Source organism: Rattus norvegicus, chromosome 17 (assembly GCF_021556685.1).
Source record: "Rattus norvegicus strain SHRSP/BbbUtx chromosome 17, alternate assembly SHRSP_T2T, whole genome shotgun sequence".
In the NCBI taxonomy this organism is placed as follows: domain Eukaryota; kingdom Metazoa; phylum Chordata; class Mammalia; order Rodentia; family Muridae; genus Rattus; species Rattus norvegicus.
In genome coordinates, this window is record NC_141550.1 from 55,120,278 (window position 1) to 55,143,877 (window position 23,600).

General features: G+C 39.4%; 1 long non-coding RNA gene across 1 annotated transcript in view; it reads right to left on the reverse strand.

The window, feature by feature from the left end:
- Positions 1–23,600, reverse strand: part of LOC120097752 (uncharacterized) — a 69,480-nt gene that overhangs the window by 40,134 nt on the left and 5,746 nt on the right. The window contains exon 2 of the long non-coding RNA XR_015642029.1: positions 1,110–1,165. This is a non-coding gene — a long non-coding RNA (uncharacterized LOC120097752). The remainder of the gene's footprint in view (positions 1–1,109; positions 1,166–23,600) is intronic.

Here is a 23,600-nt window from a genome sequence, read left to right on the forward strand (position 1 = left end):
AAGAGATGCCCATGAACATACATGAAGCCTACAAAACTCCAAATAGAGTGGACCAGAAAAGAAACTCTTTTCATCCCATAATAATCAAACCACCAAATGTACAAAACAAACAAACAAAAAGAATATTAAAAGTAGTAAAGGAAAAAGGTCAAGTAACATGTAATGGCAGACCTATCAGAATTATGCCAGACTTCTCACCAGATACTCTAAAAGCCAGAAAATCCAGGGCAGATGTCATACAGACCATAAGAGAACACAAATGCCAACCCAGGCTACTATACCTAGCAAAATTCAGAATTGGCATAAACGTGCATGGATGGAGAAACCAAGATATTCCATGAGAAAAACAAATTTCCAGAATATCTTTCCACAAATCCAGCCCTACAAAGGTTAATAGATGGAAAGCTCCAATACGAGGAAGGAAACTACACCATAAAAAAGCAAGAAAATAATCTTTAAACAAACCCAAAAGAAGATAGCCACACAAACATAATCCAACCTCTAACAACAAAAGAAATAAGGAGCAACAATCACTATTCCTTAATATCCGTTAACATCAATGGACTCAATTCCCCAATAAAAATACTCCAATTCCCCAATAGACTAACAGAATGGATATATAAACAAGACCCAGCATTTAGCTACATACAGGAAACATACCTCAGGGACAAAGACAGACACCGTGTCAGAGTAAAAGCCTAGAAAAATTTTCCAAGCAAGTTGTTTCAAGAAACAAACTGCAGTAGGATTCTAATATTGAATAAAATCAACCTTCAACAAAATGTTATCAAAAAAGGTAAGAAAAGACACTAGATACTTATCAAAGTCCTAGCCAGATCATTCAGACAACAATAGGAGGTCAAACGGACACAAATTGGAAAGGAACTGGTCAAAATATCACTATTTGCAGATGATATGATAGTATACTTAAGTGACCACAAGAGTTCCACTGGAAAACTACTGAACCTGAAAAACAACTTCAGCAAAGTGGCTGGATAGAAAATAATTCAAATAAATAAGTAGACTTCCTCTACTCAAAGGATAAACAGGCTGAAAAAGAAATTAGAGAATCAATACTCTTTACAATAGTCCCAAATAATATAAAATACCTTGGTGTGACTCCAACCAGGCAAGTGAAAATCTGTATGACAAGAACTTCAAGTCTCTGAAAAAAACAAATTGAAGATCTCAGAAGATGTAAGGATCTCCCATGCTTATGTGTTGACAGGATTAATACAGTAAGAATGGCCACCTTGGTGAAAGCAATCTACAGATTTAATGCAATCTCCATCGAAATTCCAACACAATTCTTCATTGATTTAGAAAAAACAATTTGAAAATTCATTTGTAATAATAAAAAACCCTGAATAGCAAAAATTCTACTCATCAATAAAAGAACTTCTGGGGGAATCACCATCCCTGACTTCAAGTTGTATTACAGAGCAATAGTGATAAAAACTGTATAATATTAGTACAGAGACAGCCTGGTAGAAAAATGGAATAGAATTGAAGACCCAGAAATGAACCCACACACCTATAGTCATTTGATCTTTGACAAAAGAGATAAAACCATCCAATGGAAAAATGATAGCATTTTTAACAAATGGTGCTGTTTCATCCTCAGGTCTGCATGTAAAAGAATGCAAATCTACCCATTCTTATTGCCCTGTACAAAGTTTAAGTCAAAGTGGATCAAGGACGTTCACGTAAAACCAGATACATTCAAACTAATAGAAGAAAATGTGGGGAAGAGCCTTGAACCCATGGGCAGTGGAGAAAATTTCCTGAACAAAACACCAATGTCTTATGCTCTAAGATCAAGAATTGACAAATGGGACTTCACAAAATTGCAAAGCTTTTCTAAGGCAAAGGATATTGTCAATACGACAAAACAGCAACCAAGCGATTGGGAAAATATTGTTACCAATTATACATCTACTAGAGGGCTAATATCCAATATATATACAAAGAACTCAAGAAGTTATACTCCAGAGAATCAAATAAACTTATTAAACATGGGTTCCAGAGCTAAACAAAGAATTCTCAACTGAGGAATATAGAATGGCCAAGAAGCACCTAAAGAAATGTTCAGCATCCTTAGTCATCAGAGAAATGCAAATCACACCCACCCTGACATTCCACCTCACACCAGCTAGAATGGCTAAGTTCAAAATCTTACATGACAGCAGGTGCTGGAGCAGTTGTGGAGAAAACTCCTTCATTGTTGGTGGGAATGCAGGCTGGCATAACAACTCTGGAAATCAGTCTGGTGGTTCCTCAGAAAATTTGACATCATACTAAGTCAGGACTAAGTCAGGACTAAGTCAAGACTCCTGGGCATATACTTAAGAGATGCTTCAACATATAGCAAGGACACATGCTCCACTATGTTCATAGCAGCCTTATTTAAAACAGCCAGAAGCAGGAAAGAACCCAGATGCCCTGCATCAGAAGAATGGATACAGCAAATGTGATATATTTACACAATGGATTACTACTCAGCTATTAAAAAACAATGATTTTCTGAAATTCTTAGGTAAATGGATGGAATTAAAAATATCGTCCTGAGTGAGGTAACCCATTTACAAAAGAACACACATGGTGTGAACCCACTGATAAGTGGATATTAGCTGAAAAGCTTGGAATACCCAAATTACAATACATAGACAACATGAAGTTCAAGAAGAAGGAAGTCCAAAGTTTGGATGCTCAGTCCTTCTTAAAAAGGAGAACAAAATACTTAAGGTAGGAAATGTGGAGACAAAGTTTGGTGCAGTGACTGAAGGAAAGGCCATCCAGTGACTGCCCCATCTATAGTCATCAAATTCAGACACTATTTTGGATGTCAAGATCTGCATGCTGACAGGAGCCTGCTATAGCTGTCCCCTGAGAGGCTCTGCCAAAGTGTGACAAATACAGAGGTGGATGTTCACAGCCAATCATTAGACTGAGAACAGGGTTCCCAGTGGAGGAGTTAGAGAAAGGACTGAAGGAACTGAAGGGGTTTGAAACCCATCAGAAGAACAACAATATCAACCAACCAGACCCTTCAGAGCTCCCAGGGACTAAACCACAATCCAAATGGTACACATGGAGGGACCCATGGCTCCAGCCACAGATGTAGCAGAGGATGGCCTTGTTTTACATCAGTGGGAAGAGAGGACCTTGGTCTGGCAAAGGCTCTATGCTGCATGGTAGTGGAATGCCATGGTGGGGAGGCAGGAGGAAGTAGTGGGTAGGTGGGGGAACACCGTCATAGAAACAGGGGGAGGGAGAATGGGATGGGGCTTCCAGAGTGGAAACTTAGAAAGGGGATAGCATTTGAAATGTAAATAAAGAAAATATTCAATAAAAGAAAAGAAAAAATAAAAAACTTCCGGGGATATCATCATTCCTGACCTCAAGCTATACTATAGAGCAATACTGACAAAAAAACAGAACAAACAAATAAAAGAACAACAACTAAAAAAAACAACAAAAAAAACCCCAAAACAACAACAACAACAACAACAATAACAACAACAAAACCCTGCATGGTATTGGTACAAAGACAGACAGGTTGATCAATAGAATAGATTGAAGACCCAGAAATAAAACTACACACTTAAAGACACTTGAGCTTTGACAAAGAAGACAAAAAAATATAGTGGTAAAAAGATTTTTCAATAAATGATGCTGTTCTAACCAGCAGTCTGTATGTAGAAAATTGAAAATAGACCCATATTTGTTACTTTACACAGAACTCAAGTCCAAGTGGATCAAGGAACTCAACATAAAACCAGATACACTGAATCTAATAGACGAGAAATTGGGAAAGAGTCTTGAACTGATTGGCACAGGGAGAAATTCTCTAAACACAACTCCAATTGCTCTGGCTCTAAGATCAGCAGTTTATAAATGGGACTTCATAAAACTGAAAAGCTTCAGTACAGCAAAGGATATAGTAAATAGAATAAGTTGGGAAAATTTTTCACTAAGTGCACATCCAACAGAAGACTAATATCCAAAATATATGATGAAGTCAAGAAGCTAACCACCAAAAACCAAGCAGTCCAATCAAAATCGAGGTATAGAACTAAACAGAGAATTCAAAACAGAGGAATTTCAATGGCTGAGAAGCACTTAGAGAAATGTTCAAAATTCTTAGTGAACAGGGAAATGCAAATTAAAATGACCCTGGGATTTCATCTTACAACACTCAGAATGCCTAAGATTAAAAATTCAGGTGACAGCACGTTTTCAAGGATGTGGAGAAAGAGGAACACTTTTCCATTGCTGGTGTGATTTCTGCTCTGGAAATCAATCTGGAGGTTCCTCAGAAAATTGGGATTAGATCTTCCTGAAGACTCATCAATACCACTTGTCTTGGTTAGGGGTTTACTGCTGTGAACAGACACCATGACCAAGGCATAAAGAACAACATTTAATTGGGGTTGGCTTACAACTTCAGAAATTCTATCCATTATCATCAAAATATAGCATGGCAGTGTCCAAGCAGACATGGTGGAGACAAAGCTGAGAGTTCTGTATCTTCATCTGAAGGCTGCTAGTGGAATATTCACTTGTAGGCAGCTAGGGTTAGGGTCTTAAGCCCACACCTACAGTGACACACATACTCCAAAAAGGCCACACCTCCTAATAGTGCTGCTCCCTGGGCCAACAATATACAAACCATCACACCACTCTTGAAACCCATAACATGCCCTAACATGCCACAGGAGCACATGTTCCACTATGTTCATAGCAGTCTTATTTGTGTTAGCCAGAAACTGGAAATAATCCAGATGCCCCACAAGGAAAGAATGGATACAGAAAATGTGATTCACTTTCACAATGGAGTACTACTCAGCTATTAAGAATGAGTTTTTCAGGCAAATGGTTGGAACTAGAAAATATCCTGAGTGAGGTAACTTAGACCCAAAGGGCACGTGTGGTATGTACTTTCTAATGAGTGGATATTAGCTAAAGAGTTACAGAATACCCAGGATAAAATCCACAGAATTCAAGAAGGTTAACAAGGTGGACATAGGGAGGGAGGGATTTAGGTGGAATAGGATACAGGGAGGGGAAAGGTATTGGAGGGAATAGGATTGAACCCCTTAGGGTCAGCAGAAAAAAATGGAAACACGCATCCTAAGGAGGTAGGAGCTCGGGGGACCCTCTAGAATGTACCAGAGAACTGGGAGATGAGAGACTCTCAGGACTCAAAGGGAGGGACCTTAGATGAAATGCCCTACAGTGGGAAGAGGGACCTCTTAGAGTCTACCTCCAGTAGAAAGACAGGGCATCAAGTGGATGGATGGAGTGGCCATCTGACAGTCAGAAACTCCGACCCAGAATTGTTTCTGTCTAAAAGAACTGCAGGGACAAAAATGGAGAAGAGACTGAAGGAAAGTCAGTCCAGTGATCAGCCCAACTTGGGATCCATTTCAAGGAAAGGCTTCAAGGCTTAACACTACTATTGATGTTATGGTGAGCTTACAGACAGGAGCCTAGCATGGCTACCTTTCAAGAGGTCCAAAAAGCAGCTGATCTAGACATATGAAGATAGTTATACACTACCAATGGACAGAAGCCTAGGACCCCTGTAGTTGAATTGGGGAAAATCACAAAGAAGCTGAAGAGGAGGGTTATCCCATAAGAAAGCCAGCAGTCTCAATTAACCTGGACCACCGAGATCTCTCAGACACTGTGCCATCAACCAGGCAACATACACCAACTGATATGAGGCCCCTTACACATATACAGCAGAGGATTGCCTTGTCTGGCCTCAGTGAGTGAAGACATACCTGACCCTCGAGATACTTGAGGCTCCAGGAAGTGGGAAGGTCTAGTGGGGTGGGGATGGGGAGGTGGGGACATCCTCTTGGAGACTAGGGAAAAGGTATGGGATGAGGAACAGTCAGAGTGCAGACCAAAAGGGGGATAATAACTAGACTGTAAAAAACTAATTAAAGAATAGTACTATGAAGTTTACAATTTCATACATGAACACATTGCTTCTTCCTCTCCTAATCCCACTCTTTTTTTGTCCCCCTTCATCTTCATTAATTAGTACTGTTACATGTAAACTTTAGAAGCAAATAGATACAGTCACACACAATATGTGTGTATATGCATTTACATATACATATATATACACACATACACATATATTCTCACATGTATACACATATGTACACATACATAAGAACTAAGAATGTGTATACTTGTATACATAATCTTCTGAGTTCATTTAGCATTGCTAGCATGTACAAGTGTCCAGGGTGACTACTAGGACTGAGTATCCTTTATTCAGAAGTCAATCGCTAGATGAAAATGATTCTTTCTCTCTCAGAAGCAAATCATCACCTAGAGTTCTTTATCTAAGAATAAAACCATGTGCAATTTCCCCTGTCCGTGCTGCTGTGTCATTTGGTGTCATCATTTGGACCTTCTTTACACAACCATATTGGTTGTGTGCAGCTTACCTGCCTTGTTTAGGCTGCAGGCATCCTTGTTCTTTAGCCCTTACGGTCTTTCTGCCTCTTTTTCTGTAATATTCCTTGAGCTTTACTTAGGCTTCAGGGTTGTGCTGCAAATATATCAGTTTCTCTAAAACACCCCATAGTCTCCCATTCTCTACAGTTTGAGTTTTTGCGAATCTTTGGAATAGTATCCATTTATTGAAAACAATTCTTTGATGAGGGATGAGAGTTACTCATCTGTGCATATAATGTTACATATTTAGAGTCCTGTTGGAACCTATATTGGCTTAAGAAATTGACAGTAGTAGGTTCTCTCAGGTTTATGAACTCTCCAGCCATAAGTAGTTGGCTAGGCTTATAGTATCAAGCATGAATTATCTCTTTTTGTGGAGGCTATAAATCCAATTAATTAATTAAGTCAAATTAATTAGTTGGCTACCCCCAAGATAAAAAGTACCACTATTGATCCCTGTGAATATCTTGGCAATCCATTCAATTTTCTGGTTTCTGAGATCTATAGCAAGGTAGGACTACCAATTGCTTTTCTACGTTGACAGCTTACTGATCACCTTCTGGCACTCTGAGCCCAATCCTTAAGGAGGAGACTTCCAGGACAATTCCAAGCTTGATTCCTCTAAATCTTGTGTCAAGATCTGTGATACCTTCAACAATGAGGTCTGTTTTAGTTAGGGCTTCACTGCTGTGAATAGATACCATGACAAGGCACCTCTTATGAGGGCAACATTAAATTGTAGCTGGGTTACAGGTTCAGAAGTTTAATCCATTATCATCAAGGTGGGAACATTGCAGCATCCAGGCAGGCATGGTACATGAGGAGCTGAGAGTTCTATATCCTCATCTGAAGGCTGCTAGGAAAAGACTGAATTCTAGGCAGCTAGGATGAGAGTCTTAAAGCCCACACGCACAGTGACACACATGCTCCAACAGGGCCACAGTGTCTAATAGTGCCACTCCCTGGGCTGATCATATACAAACTATCACCCTCATGTTCTAGAAGTTAACTAAAGGCACTGACAATAGCCCAGATTGTTTTGGAAGAGTCTCATATTCCTCTGTCCAATAATACAATGGCACTTGGATTATTTTTTATTTAGTCTATGGTGCTTGGAACTAAGTACCATTACCCCATGTGCTATCATATTAAAATATATGCATATACACACATATGTGTATCCACGATCAGATCATATAGCATATATTTTAAGTAAGCTTATAAAATAGTACATTTCTGTATGGGTTTCCAGACATGATCATTGCTAGGTGTCACCCATTCTTTTCTCTCACTGCCTATTATTCTCCCCCTTCATCCCAGTTACAGCCATTGCCCTATTATTCTCATAATTCCTATCATAACATCTGTCTCCCACTGGCAAGAAATCTAAATTCTGTGTTAAAATGAAGTAGAAAAGATAGGAATACTCAAAAATTCCTCAATTACTCATAGAAACACATTTTCATCATTTGATTGCCTCTTCTGGGGTACAATATGGCTTAAGAAAGTAAATTTGTAAATATTCCTCTAGGTTTTTAAAAGTAAAGACCATTCCTACTTAAATGTTCAATAGGAGCACTTTTTCAAAATGCTGTGTCATTCTATTTCTTTCAAAGCTTAGTTTTTAAATTTGTTCTCTCTTTCCCTCTTTCCCTCTTTCCTTCTCTCCCTCCCTGCCCTGTGGGGTGTGTGTGTGTGTGTGTGTGTGTGTGTGTGTGTGTGCAGTCATCTATAAGCCATAGTACAGATGTATGTGTAGACAGCCAGAAGATAGCTTGATGAAGGTGATTTTTCTCCTCTAAAAGGGTTCCGGGGATCAAGTTCAGGTCGTAGTGCTTGTGTGACAAGCAAGCACTAAATGAATCATCTAGTAGGGCCCTTATTTTCTTCATCTGTTTTTCAGTGTTGAACCCAGGGCCTTGAACACGCAAGAGAACTGGTTTGCAAGGAACTATGGATAATACTGTAAATGAGCATTTGGTAATTCAGAAAACTTCTCCCTAGAAAACTGGAGAAAAATCTCTAGAACTTGACACTTTTCTCTGGGGACTCAATTCACCAGACAAATCATAAGTGTTATTTAATCCTCTGGGTACTCTAAAAGGGTTTCTCTTTTTATTTTAGCCTATTTTTTTATCCCTTCTTAGAATCTTGCCTCTTTGGTGTGTGTCATTCCTTTTAGCTTTGTGAGGTAGGTCATGAATTTGTGAAAGTGGCCAAGGGAAAAAGGAACAAGTGGATGTTTTTATTTCTTAATCAAATTTCATGAGAAAATATCTAGAATAATAGGTTTTCAGGAAACGAAAAACTCCAGTCTGTATGTCAGTCGTTTTGCATGAAAACAATGAGTTGGCCGCCTGGTGCCTTCACATAGGCTAAGAAACCAAAGGAAGCAAAGAAAAACCTTGGCTATAACTTCTGATGCTGAGGTGAGCTTACGGAAAAAAGAAAAGCATTTCAGATCCTGGGAGGGAATTTTCTCCTTGTTTTTGAGCCAGGTCCCAGCATCAGTGATAGGATTAAATTCTCTGGAGCCTTCCCCTTTGTTGTTTACCCACGTGAGAAGTGCAACTTGAGGCATCAGAGTGATGAGAGATACAGACCACAAGGGAAGGAGAGAGAGTTAAATAGTGCTCTTTGTTTTCAAAGAACATGGTTCCAGACGTGCTGTTTTATAAGCACCACCCTATGCCTTCTAGGGTAGTTCAGGCCTTTGCCCCCAGGCTGTGCATGCCAGCTCACAGGTGAACAACGTCCACACCATAGAGAGTCACAACCTGAATACTTCTCCAGTTCTCCTCATGATGATCTTTAATAGCCTCTATAGTCTCATGGAGAATCTAGTTCAGGTAGTGGGATTGGTGACAACTTATTTCTGTCACACTGTGCAAAACCCAATTTAAGTGGTCTTCCTACAAAGGACAGCACCACACCAGTGGCAATGGAACTGATACATTCAATGGCCATCATTATTTTATTTTCTTTTTGTGCCTTCTCTTTGATGGCTCAGAAATGACCTGAGGCAAACTGAGCAAAAATAAAAGCGAAGGCGCATGCTCACATAGATGGACTGAAAGAACAAGGCAAGGACTGGCACCCAGAAAAGAGCATGCTAATTCAACCCAGTGCTTATGAGCTCCCAAAGTTTGCATAATGAGGACACTTCAGGCAGAGTTCTCAGCAGATGTGACAAGAGTCAGCCACACGATTTTCATTAATGGTCCTGGGAATCCTGCAGTGGAAACCTTAACCCTGTACTGAGAATTCTGTCTATTGTTTTCCATCCCCAAAGTCATAAACGGATGTTATGTGCATATAATGTTATTTAATTCCCAGTGCACCTTTATTCTCTTCAATCCTCTGCTTGACGTGTGCAGATATATCCAGTTTCCAGATCTTGTTCTCAAGTAAGCACATACAACAGCACTAGAAGACACAGAGGTATGTACAGAAACTTAAAGGTCTTGCTCTACCGGAAGAGATAGTGTTTGTGCTGAGAGTCTGGGTAGCCGTCTGCAGTTCCCATATAGGCATGGCTGTTCAGAATTGCTTCCTAACCATACAAACTTGAAGTGAGCAAAAAGAAAGAAAGAACACTCTAGCAACCCATTCAGTACAATGTCACTACCACAAACAAATGGACACACCACTGTGATACAAACAGATTTGCTAGGAGCTGTCTTGTTCTTGACTTGAGACATGCCAACAAAGATGGCAGCAGCTACACCCTTTTAGCTCACAGCCCAGCTAAATGTTTCAGCATTCCCTGACAGTTTCTTTCTTTTTTTTCCCCCTAGCTGATTTGCAAGCAGGCAAAGCCACTTATTCTGGAAGTTTCAACTAAGATTACCAGTGATAGTAAGACCCATGTTCATAAGGACCAATGCCTAAGTCCTCATATGGAGCTTTGTTCTATCTTTAGTGTTTATATTGGATGCAAGTAGCTAGAGACAATGGGGTTAGAGAACCACATGCAAAAGCTACCCTAGTTCTAGGAATCATATTGAGTGGTGAATTTGATGTGTTGTGTTACCCACTATAGAATACCCAAACTAGAATATAATGCCAAATCTTAGTTACTAGGTACAAAATAGAACTCAAAGATGAATGATAAATGGAGTTGTGCACAGTTAGGGAGGAAATATAGTACAGTCAATCTCTTCGTTCATACCCTCCAAATCTCATTTCCAATAACCTCCATGCAACGATTTTGTTTCTCTTTGAAACTGTCTCACTGTGTTACCCAGACTTAGCTTGATTTCATTTTCCTCTGTCTCAGACTCCAAGTGTTATAATTACAAATATGTACCCTAATTCCAGGCAATAAGAAAAGATACTTAATGTCTAAATACGAATTTGTAATCGATGGATGAATTTCTCAAATGTGGATGTGAAGCTCCTTTGCTGCGGCACAGTTTTGTTCATTTATCTTCTCTTCAGTAAGTTTCTGGATTTTGTTTTATTCCATTTGGATTTTCTTTTCTCTTGTGCTTTATGTTTTTGATGAAAAAAATTTAAATCCTGACAAGAATAAAGTAACACAAATGAATTGTCATGCAATCTATTTCATTTCATCAGTAAGTAGTTTGGATAATTTTAAAAAGAAAGCTATTTCTGTCACTTTGAAATGTAATTTCAAGTGTCCCCTGTAATTTCCACAGAACATAGTTTTCACTAGTCTTCTAGAGAACAGTGTTTACACTTGAAAGATAAATGCTTTGGAGACCAAGGAACCTAAGCTCAAGTCTCTCACTACTAAAATAATATGATCTTGACTGAGTTGTTTAGTTGCTGGGAGTTTTGTCCCTTTCTCAGAGAAATAATAGTAATATTATCAGGTTTCTATGTAATTATGAAGGGAAGTAATAACATAGAAATGTGTTGAGGCCCAGAGAGCTACTGCAGGCATGTGCACGGCAAGTGTGCTATGGGTGGATAAATTGCTTTTCGTATTGAATGTCCTCAAAGATTCACGACTGCTCTAAGGGCTGAGTTTAAGTGGCCTGTACGAGACCAGCCCTAAATTCTTCTATATTATTTCTCTTGAGAAATGCACTGTGGTAAAGGAGGCAGGAAGAAAAGAACAGTTAGACTGCTGGGGCATGGAGGCAATGAATTTACATCAGCTTCACTCACTTGTACAAGGACAGTCATGGACGGTGGAGGGGTTCATGGGGCTGTGATCCTCACCAGCGAAGTATTGGCTATTGATGGATCCTGTGGAACGAGCTAAGTAAACACTCTACCACTAAGCTACCTCAACACAAACCTGTTTATTTTTAAAATATGAACATTTGACTGTAGATTAATTATACCATAATAAAACTATGCAAAATTTCAAATAATAAAAAGTATGTTACCTCAAAACAAATCTCACTGATGGAAATATAAAGAAATCTCATCCGACAGCTCGGCAAAGCAGAAAGACTTATGAGATTATTCCTCACACCAAAATAAAGAAAACCAGGAAGGTGAAAGGCCTCACCCCTGTGCTCAGACTATCCTATCAGAATCTTCCAGTTCTGAACTCAACGTGTAGGTAGCTGCTCGCTGGTCTGTGAGGAGTCACAGTACAGGTTTTGTTCTTCTGCCAGTGGTCTTTTGCAGGGATCACTCTGACACTTTCCCCTACTAGAGTTTCTTTCATCACTTTTCAAACTGTGCATTGGCTATCAGTAAAATCAGGCCATATCAGGTTGACAAGCAAACAGCTTTCTCATTGGCTTTCCGGGTGCTTGCTGGCCCACCTTATCTTTAAAAGCCTTTGAACTTCATGTAGACATACAATCCTGAGACAGGAGGAAAAGGTTTTGGATTAAACAATCCAGCACAGTTTGTAAACATTTGCCTTCTGCAGTCCACGGTATTAGTCCTGGGGTACAGATTGGTTCTCTCTCCTATAAAAGGGACACTCAATACTCCTGAGATTTGGAGAGCTCTAAAAGTTCATCAGTTTCTCAGGTTTTTTTTTTCACTAATTTCTTTTTAGGACTTCTGAGTTTTAGCCTCTGTTGTCTCTGAGCTTTTTTCATATTGCCAGAAGATTTTCAATGTCCTTATCATCATCATCCTTAGACAATGTCTAGCACCTGAACATTAAGTATGTCACCAAAAAGTGTAGAAACCTGTTTTTAGTTATCTTGTTGGTTTGTTTTGGTTGATGTGTGTGTGTGTGTGTGTGTTTGTGTGTGTGTGTGTACATACATGCATGTATTTGTGGTGTGTTTATGTCTGTGTGTGTGTTTGTGTGTGTGTGTGTGTGTGTGTGTACACATACATGCATGTATTTGTGGTGTGTTTATGTCTGTGTGTGTTTCTGTATGTCTGGTATGTGTGTGTGTGTGTGTGCGCATGCATGTATGTATGGTATATCTATGTGTGTGCATGTGTGCATATATGAGGTATTTGTGCATGCATATGGTGTGTGTATGTGGTGTGTGTGTGTGTGTATTTGTGTGTGTGTGTGTGTTTTGTTAGAAATAGAGCAATCAGCATCTTCTATGTGTGCATAGACAGTGGACTACTGGTTGTATAGTCCAGAGAGGAAGTTGGACTTGGCGTGCTGCTCACACTGCTCATAACAGTAGTGTTAAGCAAATATTCCTAGAACTGCATTCTGCAGAGTAGGAAGAACTTCGCTTTGGACTTTGACTCCATCCCAGAATGTAGACTGGCAGTTCAGGAGAAGTTTCTGGCCTGCAGTGAATCAGACCTTGACCTGGACCTCACTGGACCAGAGAGATACTTTGAATGCAAGAGCTGCACATCCTTGGATAGATTAAAGTGCAGTAAGAATGGCCACAATGCATGTTTAAGATCACAGAGGCTCATGGGAGCCAATGATGTCCTCCGTAGTAGCACTTGGGAGGCATTTCTAACTGCAGCTATTTCTATGACTTGTAGGATGCTTCTCAGAATCTGAAGTGCAATGCTCTCATACATCCAGCTTATCCAAATTGGTCAAAATGAAAAGTTACAGTTCAAATGGACATTTTTTCTTTTCTTATTTTATAAAGCATTCGAGGCCTGGAGAGAATTTGATTAGCCTGCCGGCATACCTTTGTGGAGGCCTAGATGCTCTCAGATTGTCCTCTATGAAGCTTTCTGAAGAACTGTGGCTTTACACTGAAACTTTCTTGTGAAACAGGATTTGGGCTGTGCTCCAGTATATGCAAGTATTTATTATTAGATCTCGTAATCATAATCACTGTAAACATTAATGCACTTTAACAATCTGGCAGCTGGTACCTTAAATCCCCAGCAATCTTAGTTAAATCCCAAAGAAAACTTTTAACAGTTGTTTGGGGGCATTGGGGATAGCATTTACAAGCAGGGGAAGACCAGTTTTCCAATTCTCAAACAGTTCTGATCGATGGCTCAGGAATTAACTACTATTTTGGATCCCTAGCCTTTGGACCATTGCATCATATGAAAACTCAAAGAAGATTTAATTGGAACACCTATAATCCAAATGCCTCTTGGCATCAGTTTTTGACGAATGGCCATAACCTAGATAAGAAGCAAGTGATTGCACTAGTTATGGCCTGTTTGATTTAGTGCAGGGTTGTCAAACTCAAAGGCCATTTGAGTTTCAGGGATTCATAACACTGGGTCTTATTCACACCTTTGCTCTTAGAGAGTCTGTATTTAGTGTAATGAAGTTATTATTGACAGAGAAGAAGAAGAGAGATTGAGAGAGGGAGAGGTTTTAAAAGAGGGATAGATTTAGAAATAAGGAAGAAAAGAAGGAGAAAGGGTAGGAAGAGTGAAGGAAAGGAGGGAGAAGAATGGAGAGGAGGGAAAGGAAATCTTTTCTTGAACTTTAACAAATTAGGATACTTAAAGAGAAATGATTTAGAAACCCATGGATTAAGGTGTCTTCGTCAGATGTGTAGATTCAAAAACTAGTGGGGACGTGTGCTTAATTTGCCTGGAAGAATCTATGCTTTATTTGCCTCATCAGTTTCCCTCAGACCTTTAAGCACAATGCATAGGAGGAGTATACTTCAAAGGCAGGCAGGGATATGCAGGAACCCCTTTTCTGCTCCCATAACCCCCAGAGATGCTCCATAGAACAATTAACCATCACCTGCACATGCCTTCCTTCATCTCTGAGTAGTAGGGTTCTCAGAGGCAAGGATTCTCAGAACTTTTACTCCTCTACTGTGTAATAAGCACCACTGGATCCCTAGCATGTAATGCAATACATTACGTCTATTACATATAGATCTACTATATATTAGAAGAACAAAAATTCTATTTTTGGATGACTGCCGATAGGGTTATGAAGAAGAACGTAAGCATACTTCCTCTTCTCCCATCCCCTTTCTCTCTGTCCTGTGCTCAAACTGCAGACATAACACACGCAGGCTGTAGGTGGCCAGAGCTGCTGACTCATCAGAGCCATACCACAGGCTTTCCAAACGTTCAGCTAACCACACTCAAATTGTATTCTGACAGTGAGTTTCACTATGTTATTGGTTGTCAACACTCTGAAACTGTATTTTCTTCCCCAAAGTTTAGATTTGGTAAAACATGGACCATGGTTTCCCAAAATCACCACCTCCCACAGTCTAAACAATGTATATTTTAGGGGAAATTTTATCCATGTGCCCTTCAGCTCATTCACAAAGGTTTTCTTTTAGTAGGGGCTGTTGTGAGGTTTTTTTATGTAATTTTTTTTTACTTAAGTATCAAGTTGCATTTTCCCTGTGGTGTCCAGGGCAGGCAAGCTTTGTTCTGATATTAGGGAGCCCTATGTTACAGGCACCTGCTTCCCAGGTGAGGCATTGATATTTATCAGCCTGTGATATGACTCCCTTCTCTGGTGGTCTGAATGAAAATGATGGCCCCAGCACAGATTCATGTGCTTTAATACCCTATTAGCAGAAATGTTTGAGAAAGATTAGGGAATGTGTGGTCTTGTTGGAGGAGATGTGTCACTGGGAAAGCTTTGAGGTTTCCATACTGCCTTTCCCAGCTACGTATGTGGATCAGATGTACGTTTTCAGGTACTACTCCAGTGCTGAGCTCGTCTGCTGCTGTCATGCCCCTTGTAGTGTTCATGGATTGACGATCTGAAACTGTAACTTTCCCTCCAATAAACTCTTCAGAAGTTGCTTTGGTTATGAAGTTTTGTCAGAGCAAGTGGAAAGCAGCTAAGACATCCCCCTCCCTTCTTGCTGCAGATTAGTTTCAGCATTGGCACATGGTCTCCTGCTCAGGGTTGTAATGCACAGGATTCTAGCAATCTTCTCATCACTCTTAATCTGTAAACAGGTGTGACTGCACACTGTCTAGGAGAGTAGGGGCACTTGTTGAATCATCAGGAAACTTTGAAGATAATTCCATATTCTTTCGGGGTTTTGTTTTGCAATACTGAGAAAATATGAGACCTTTCGTATATGGATGTGTGCTCTTCTATTACTATTATTATTTTTTTAAAAATGTGTTCCCAGGCTGGCTTTCAATTCTCTTGATATTCAAACTGGCCTTGCATTTTTAATCCTCCTACTTCAGAATCCTTAAAAACTGAGATTGCAAGACTATGCTACCATGACAGCCCAATAAAATACTGGATTTCATAATTTTAAATAATTTATTTTTTATCTATGTTTATATGTCTGTGCACAATGTCACTCCAGAAAAGGGTACGAGATCTCCTTGTAGTGGAGTAGTGACCTTTCGTGTGGATCCTGGGAATTGAATCCTAGTCCTCTTGAAGAGCAGTCAGTGCTCTTAAATGATGAGCAACCTTTCCAGCATTTTGAACTTCTGATTTATTTTAACAGCTCTGCAAGCCAATTAATTGCCTGTAGAAATTTTGCCATGTGGAATAAATTATATGCCATTTATACCACAATAAGTGAATGTTCTGTAACTGTCAAATACACAGCAATTAAGGATACCATCTAAAATTTGATTTCAATCCTAGAATTTCCCAATTGGTATAGAAATCTGAAGAACCTGCTTAATATGCAGCCTCCCAACCACAGTAAAACTTGAGTTTTTACCTTTTGTAGGTAACAAACTATGAAATTCATTGTGTTTAAAGATGACATTTAATAAACAGTGGTAAATTGTGTGAGCTAATACTTCTTATATTCAAGTGTTCTTCAACTGTTTAAAGGAAAATTGTGAAATGGTAAAACAAAGACAATCAAAGGCACAAAACTTCTTGATGTTTCAACTTTGTTCTTTCCTGAAATTGAATATGGCTGCTATAATTCACAAGCAAGCAATTGGTGAAACAGCTTGAGCAGTTCAAAGAATATTAAGTTGCTTGAAGCGATAGAGCATTCATAGTTAGCTTACTGTAATCCCTCCTGCCCCTTTTGTGTCTTGCTTTTTAACCATATTTTGAGATGCTGTTATTATTTCTGGAATTTGTCTTCTTGCTTTCTGAACCTCAATGGGACAGATTCATATCAAACCTTGGTAAGGATTTGCAAAAATTAAAACCTAATGTGCACTTACTTTCATGTGTTCAAGATCACCACAGGCCAGGCTTCGGATGATATTAAGACAGTTATAGATTGATTAGTTTCCCAATGAAAGATACTAGACTGCAAGAAGTCTAAACAGAAAAGCCCATGTGGGTTGCTATCTATAGGCAGGGGAGGGTACAAGAGAATCATTACAGTCACTATTGCAAAAGAATAAAAGATACTAGTTGGTTTTCCAAGTCAGCATCTCATCGTGTAATCCTCCAGGAAATTTCTGTTGCTTGATGTATAGTTGAAGCCACTGAGGCTGGCACTAACTTGTGTCTTGTTTATTCTCTATCAGGATAGTACTGCTCATTATTCTTATTTCCTGGGATATAGCCCACAGTCTGACCATCTTGTAACTATTGTGATAGTTACATAGATTTAAATGAAATGTGAATAACCACAGGGTTGGTGTCTGTTAGGCACTCTGACAAATAACATTCTTATTGTTTTGTTTATTGTTATAATTCCGCTTTAAAATTCTTACAAATCCTAGCCAGTGCTAAGGGTGCAGCTCAGTGAGAGAATGCTCATTTAATATGCAGGAGGCTCTGGTTTTCAGGTATGTTACAGTAAATAATAATAATAATAATAATAATAATAATAATAATAAAATTAATAATAAAGTGTTGTAGAAGTAAGTAGTTATGTCTCCCAAAATAATGAGTATTTCCAGCCCTTAAGATACCCCATAGAATGTAAATTTTGTCTGCTTAAATCATCCTAGTGAAACATCAGGTGATGATAAGCAATTTCCTATTGAATAAAGAAATTTCCTTACTTCCCGTGAAGGTCTGATTAGTTGAGATAGATAGATAGATAGATAGATAGATAGATAGATAGATAGATAGATAGATAGATAGATAGAAAGATAGATAGATAGATAGATAGATAGATAGATAGATAGATAGATAGACAGACATAGAGATATAGTAGATATAGATATATAGATATAGATCAAATTTGATATATAATATATTTGATGTATATCAATCTATATCTACATATTTGAACCACTTTAAAATGCTGAGAGGTATTACGCATAATGTCCACCAGTAATCATACAGAATGGAAGAGAAAACACCAACTTAAGTTATGAAGATGGCTCTGCTCATAAGAGACTTAAATGTACATTGGCAGCCACGTTAAGATATTATTAATCCCGTTTTCCCCTTCTGTTGTTTGTACCACTTCTCAGTCTTGTGTTGCCCTTTCATGGCAGTTCACACTCCAGCCATACATCTGGGTGATTGTTCAGGGATCAAACACATCCACGATCATTGCAAGTATACCAACCTCATTTATCTCACAGAGGCATAAAGGGGAAGCTTACATTTAAAATACTCAACTCCAACAGTACGACACTCTTGTTCTAATGATTGCAAGGTAAGAAATTGAAGGGAGTTTTTGGAAGAAGAATATTATGGCATCTTCTATGCTTGTTGCTATGTGGCTCGTATTGTTCCAGTGATCAGTTATTTGCAATAGCCTGAAGCAGTGGCAATGGTATTAATCGTAGCAGAGGTAGCCTGGCTTCATATTCTTCTTTAACTCTTAGTGGTTGTCTTAGCTAGGGTTTGCTGTTGTGAGTAGACACCATGACCAAAGCAACTCTAATAAGGGCAACATTTCATTGGGGCTGGCTTACAGGGTCAGAGGTTCAGCCAATAATCATCAAGCAGAGAACATGGCAAGATCCAGGCAGGCATGGTGCAGGGAGAGCTGACAAGTCCACATCTTCATCTGAAGGCTGCTAGCAGAATACTGACTTCCAGGTAGCTGGAGTGAGAGTCTTAACCTCACACCCACAGTGACACACCTTCTCCAACAGGGCCACACATTATAATATTGCTCCTCCCTGGGCTGAGCATATACAAACCATCACAGTGATTATAGTATTAGAGAATAGTTACTAACTGACAGGGACCCAGTGTCCTCATCTCTAAAATAGGATTGATAATAAAGTCCTCATATCATAGAGTTGTGCTCTAGTGACATCAGCCATAAACAAAAAGTGCTTCCAATCTTGTGATCCACTGTGGTCTTCACCACTGAAGCTGAATGCTTCTTTAATTAAGCAAACCAAACTTTCCCCACAGAAGTCTGGTTGCATGTTAGTGACTCTTGCTCATTTTCTTCTAAATATGAGGTTAGGATAGCATGGTGTCTACATGCTAGGTGCCCATGGAACATTCTTCATAGTCTCAGAAAGTTGAAATGTGGCCATAAAATAAGTAATTGGCAAGTGTTTCATTGTGGATGCTCTGGCAGCAGCCAGAGTCAGCCTCACATAAGTCAAACAATACATCTAAGAAAATGCATCTAAGGGAAACGTGTGTACAGACACAATCAAATTTGGCATAATCCCACTGGCCTGTCTTATTATATTCCTACTGTAAGTCCTGGAATTTTAGAACAAGTTATATTTCCCAAGTCTGCTTTCCATTATCTTAAGCAAAATATGTTTCAATATTTAAATCTGAAGGAAATGGTGAGAAGCAAAACATAATTTCTCTAGTTAAAGATGCCTAGTGAAGGTGCACAGAGCCTCCTAGAAAATTGCAGCCCCTGTCACCCTGTTCCTCCATTTTAGACTCTAAGGTGGCCAAGAATATTCAGCAGTTTAGTTTGGAGCCAGTCCTGGACTGGGGGAATTTCCAGTCAGGAGATCTGCAGAGCTGAGTCCTCTGAAGCTACCCATCCCACTCACCAGAGCAGGAGTGCTGTAGGAGATGGAAAAAGGCAAGAAGTTGAGTTCGCAGCTATGGAAGGTGGCAAGCAAAAGGCTGCGAGCTCATCACAATTACCTTCTTTCTCCTAAGCTTCTACCATCTGGCCTTCAGTGTAGTAACAAAAAATAAACCTCCATGATATTAGAGCAAAAGTGAATAATGAAAGAAAAAAAGTCCATACCCCACCTCATAAACCGCAGGACATCATCCAAACCCTTATTTTCTGGCATGCTGCACTGCCTAGATTCGAAGAGGAATTTTTATGCATTTTTACAATGTTTTTGTTCATAAACTTTTTTTAGGATTTCACATCTGCATACCCTATATTATTTCTACCCCTGCCTCTGCACCCTCTAACACTTCTTGGATCATCCCAGCAATGTCTCTTTCTTAAATGCATAACTTCATCTTAATTATATAAATACACATTATTTTTATATTTTTTTATTCTTTTTTTCAGACTGGGGACCGAACCCAGGGCCTTGGGCTTCCTAGGCAAGCGCTCTACCACTGAGCTAAATCCCCAACCCCTATTTTTATATTTTTTAAATTTTATACACATGTGTGAATATATATATCTTACTGAGTTCAACTAGTGTTACCCATAGGTACATGGAGGTAGATAGTTAGGCTTGGGTGACCTATCAGGGACTTCTGCATGATGTAAACAGACTTTCCCTTCTGCGGTAGCCATTGACTTCCTGGAGTTCTTACCAGGTAAGGCCTTATGAGCCTCTCCCAACTCCTTGTCAGCACTTCCACTGATGTGGTCTTTCCCTCTCCTGTAAAGGCAATCATATTTGAAGCATTCATGGGTGCATAGTCTCTGTCTTGTCTTGAACACACTATATCGAAGAAATCCCCATCCTCCTTTGTCTCTTACAATCTTTCAATCCCTCTTTCAAGATATGGTCCAAGCCTTGGATGTGTAGAGGTTATATTATATATGTCTCATTGGAGGCTGAGCTTTCCATAGACACTTATTGTCCTTCTGCAATGAAGTAGGAGAAGGAAGAAGAGGAGGAGGAGGAAGAAGAGGAAAGGGGAGGAATGGAGAAGATGAAAAAGAAAGGAAGGAAGGAAGGAAGGAAGGAAGGAAGGAAGGAAGGAAGGAAGGAGAGAAGGGAGGGAGGGAGGAAGGAAGGGAAGAAGGGAAGAAGGAAGGAAAGAAGAAAAAGCTCCTTTGATGAAGTGTGACTATAACATTTTCCTATGGGTACAAGAATAAATATTTAGAAGGTAGTTAGATATTATATTGACTTAGCAAAATAGTAGTGGTAACCTCTCTTCTAGGGTCTATGTCCTCTCCAGCTATGGGTTGGTGATGAGTTTCATGGGAGCAGTTAAGTTCCATTCTATTGACTGTTCCTTAAGCTCGATCAAACAGCTGTGGGCTACCCCCAGGACTACACATGCTTGTCAGGCTGATGACTAGTGTAGTTCATAGGATTTGCAAATAGACCCTGGCAAATTTTATACTGTTTTATAGAGATTTCTTTTATTATTTATTTATGTGTATGAGGGTGACTCATGTATGTGAGTACCCAGAGAGGCCAGAAGAGGGCTTTGAAAGCTTTGGATCACTGGAAGCTGGAACTCGCAAGCAGTTGTGAACTCGCTTGACTTGGAGAGTCATCTCTCCAGCTATGTTTTCACTAGTTATTAATCTATATATTTAAGTTCTGTATGGCGCTGCCTTAAGAATGCATGTGAAACCCCTTTCAGTTTTCCAGTTCATTCTTAGCCCCTAAGAAATAACCCCAAGATTGGGGATGGATCATACAAAATACCCTTAGCTGATTTCCACCAGACCTAATCCCATGAGAATACAGCAGTTTGGGAAAAGACATAGAGGCAGGAAATTCCGAGGCTTCTCTCAAAAGACAAGGATCTAACACTTTCTGGGGAGTGTTCCCTTAGTAATACTTCTCTTAGCCACTGATATTTTTCTTGTTGAAACTAGAATTAGGATGCCTAATATAACCATGTATTCTTTTACTTTGCTGGGTGAAACATCCCATGCACTGTATATACAGATAATTTAAAGAAAAGTAAATAAACGCCTCTACTCCATGATATTTTTTATCAATTAGGAATACAAGTGGTCAAGAAACACAAATATTCTTTTGTGTTTAACTGAAATACTATTTCAATTAAATGGTAACCAAAACTTCAAAAAAGCACAGCATAGTATAAATAAGAATTTTAGGCAGCATGACTTAGGTGATGTGGCAAGTGTGCACAAGGAAGAAAATATTTAGTCTTGCCTTCTCCTACTCTGCTACAGACAAGACTTTTTATTATAAAGCTACCTCCCACAAAAATGCTATAAATGTACACACACACACACACACACACACACACACACACACACACACACGCTGTAGAAACACTCCAATCTGTTCAACAAAAGGTCATAACTTCAACAGATAGTTAGAGCTCTCCTGAGAGACACAGCCAGAATACAGCAAATACATAGGCAAATGCCAGCAGCAAACCACGGAACTGAGAACGGGACCCCCGTTGAAGGATTCAGAAAAAGGACTGAAAGAGCTTGAAGGTGCTTGAGACCACATATGAACAACAATGCCAACCAACCAGAGCTGCCAGGGACTAAGCCACTACCCAAAAACTATACATGGACTGACCCTGGGCTCCAACCTCATAGGTAGCAATGAATAGCCTAGTAAGGGCACCAGTGGAAGGGGAAGCTCTTGGTCCTGCCAAGACTGAACCCCCAGTGAACGTGATTGTTCGGGGGAGAGCGGTAATGGGGGGAGGATGGGGAGGGGAACACCAATAGAGAAGGGGAGAGGAAGGGGTTGGGGGATGTTGGACTGGAAACCAGGAAAGGAATAACAATCAAAATGTAAATAAGAAATACCCAAGTCAATAAAGGTAAAAAAAAATAAAATTTAAAAAGAGAAAAAAACCAACCAAACAAACAAACAAAAACAAAAGAAAACACTTCTGATACATTGGGAATTACTCTAGGTGCTACCAATGATGCAAGAATGCAGGGAGGGGCAGGAAGGGGAGGAAGAAGAAAAGGGAGGGAAGGATGAAGATAGGAAATTTTAGTGTCACACATCTGACAGATGCAGTTAACGAACATGATAAAACAATGGCATATAATGTATACTAAGAGGTGAAAAATAAAAAAAATAAGAACAAAGGCTGAGTGTGAAAGTACATGATGAAGAGTGGGAGCTGAAACTTTAGGCAAAGAAGCTACAGCCTATATGAATATGTACCTAAATATAGATAAATACCTAGGACTTGGGATGAAGAGACTGGATTACATATGAAATTGTGGCAGAAGAAGCAATCATATTTTGGTCAGGGACCAGATGGGTGAAAGTCTGAGGGGTTATGCTCGGGGTTTATAACTTCACAGAGAATGACATAATCAGAATTCTGAAACTGCTGTCATATCTGACATGGAGGTAATACATAGGGAGGTCACAAATTATGCCGAGACCGATTGGCTAGCAGGGTGATGCATATACTAAAGGCATGCTAGTAGTACATTGGATTGCATGTTTGCATACATCTTCCCCTTCAACGTGTCTGTCAAATTCCTGACCAATATGAGAATGCTGTGAGGTAGCCATTCTTAAGAATAATTAAACTATGAAAATAGACTGCTCTCACAATGGGTATTAGAGACAAGGATCCCACCAGACCTTAACCACACAATCTATGGTTTGAGATAACTGTGGAAACAAAAGCTCTGTGCCCCTAGAATGTGGTGTTTTGGTATAGTAGATGGAATTGTCTAAAGTAGGTAAAAATTTCTGCTAGGGTTGCCGCCAGAGAGACAAACAACAAAATGAGTTTGACATACTTTGAGGGGAGAGGTTACAGAACTGATGGTTTGAGAAATAAAGCATCAAAC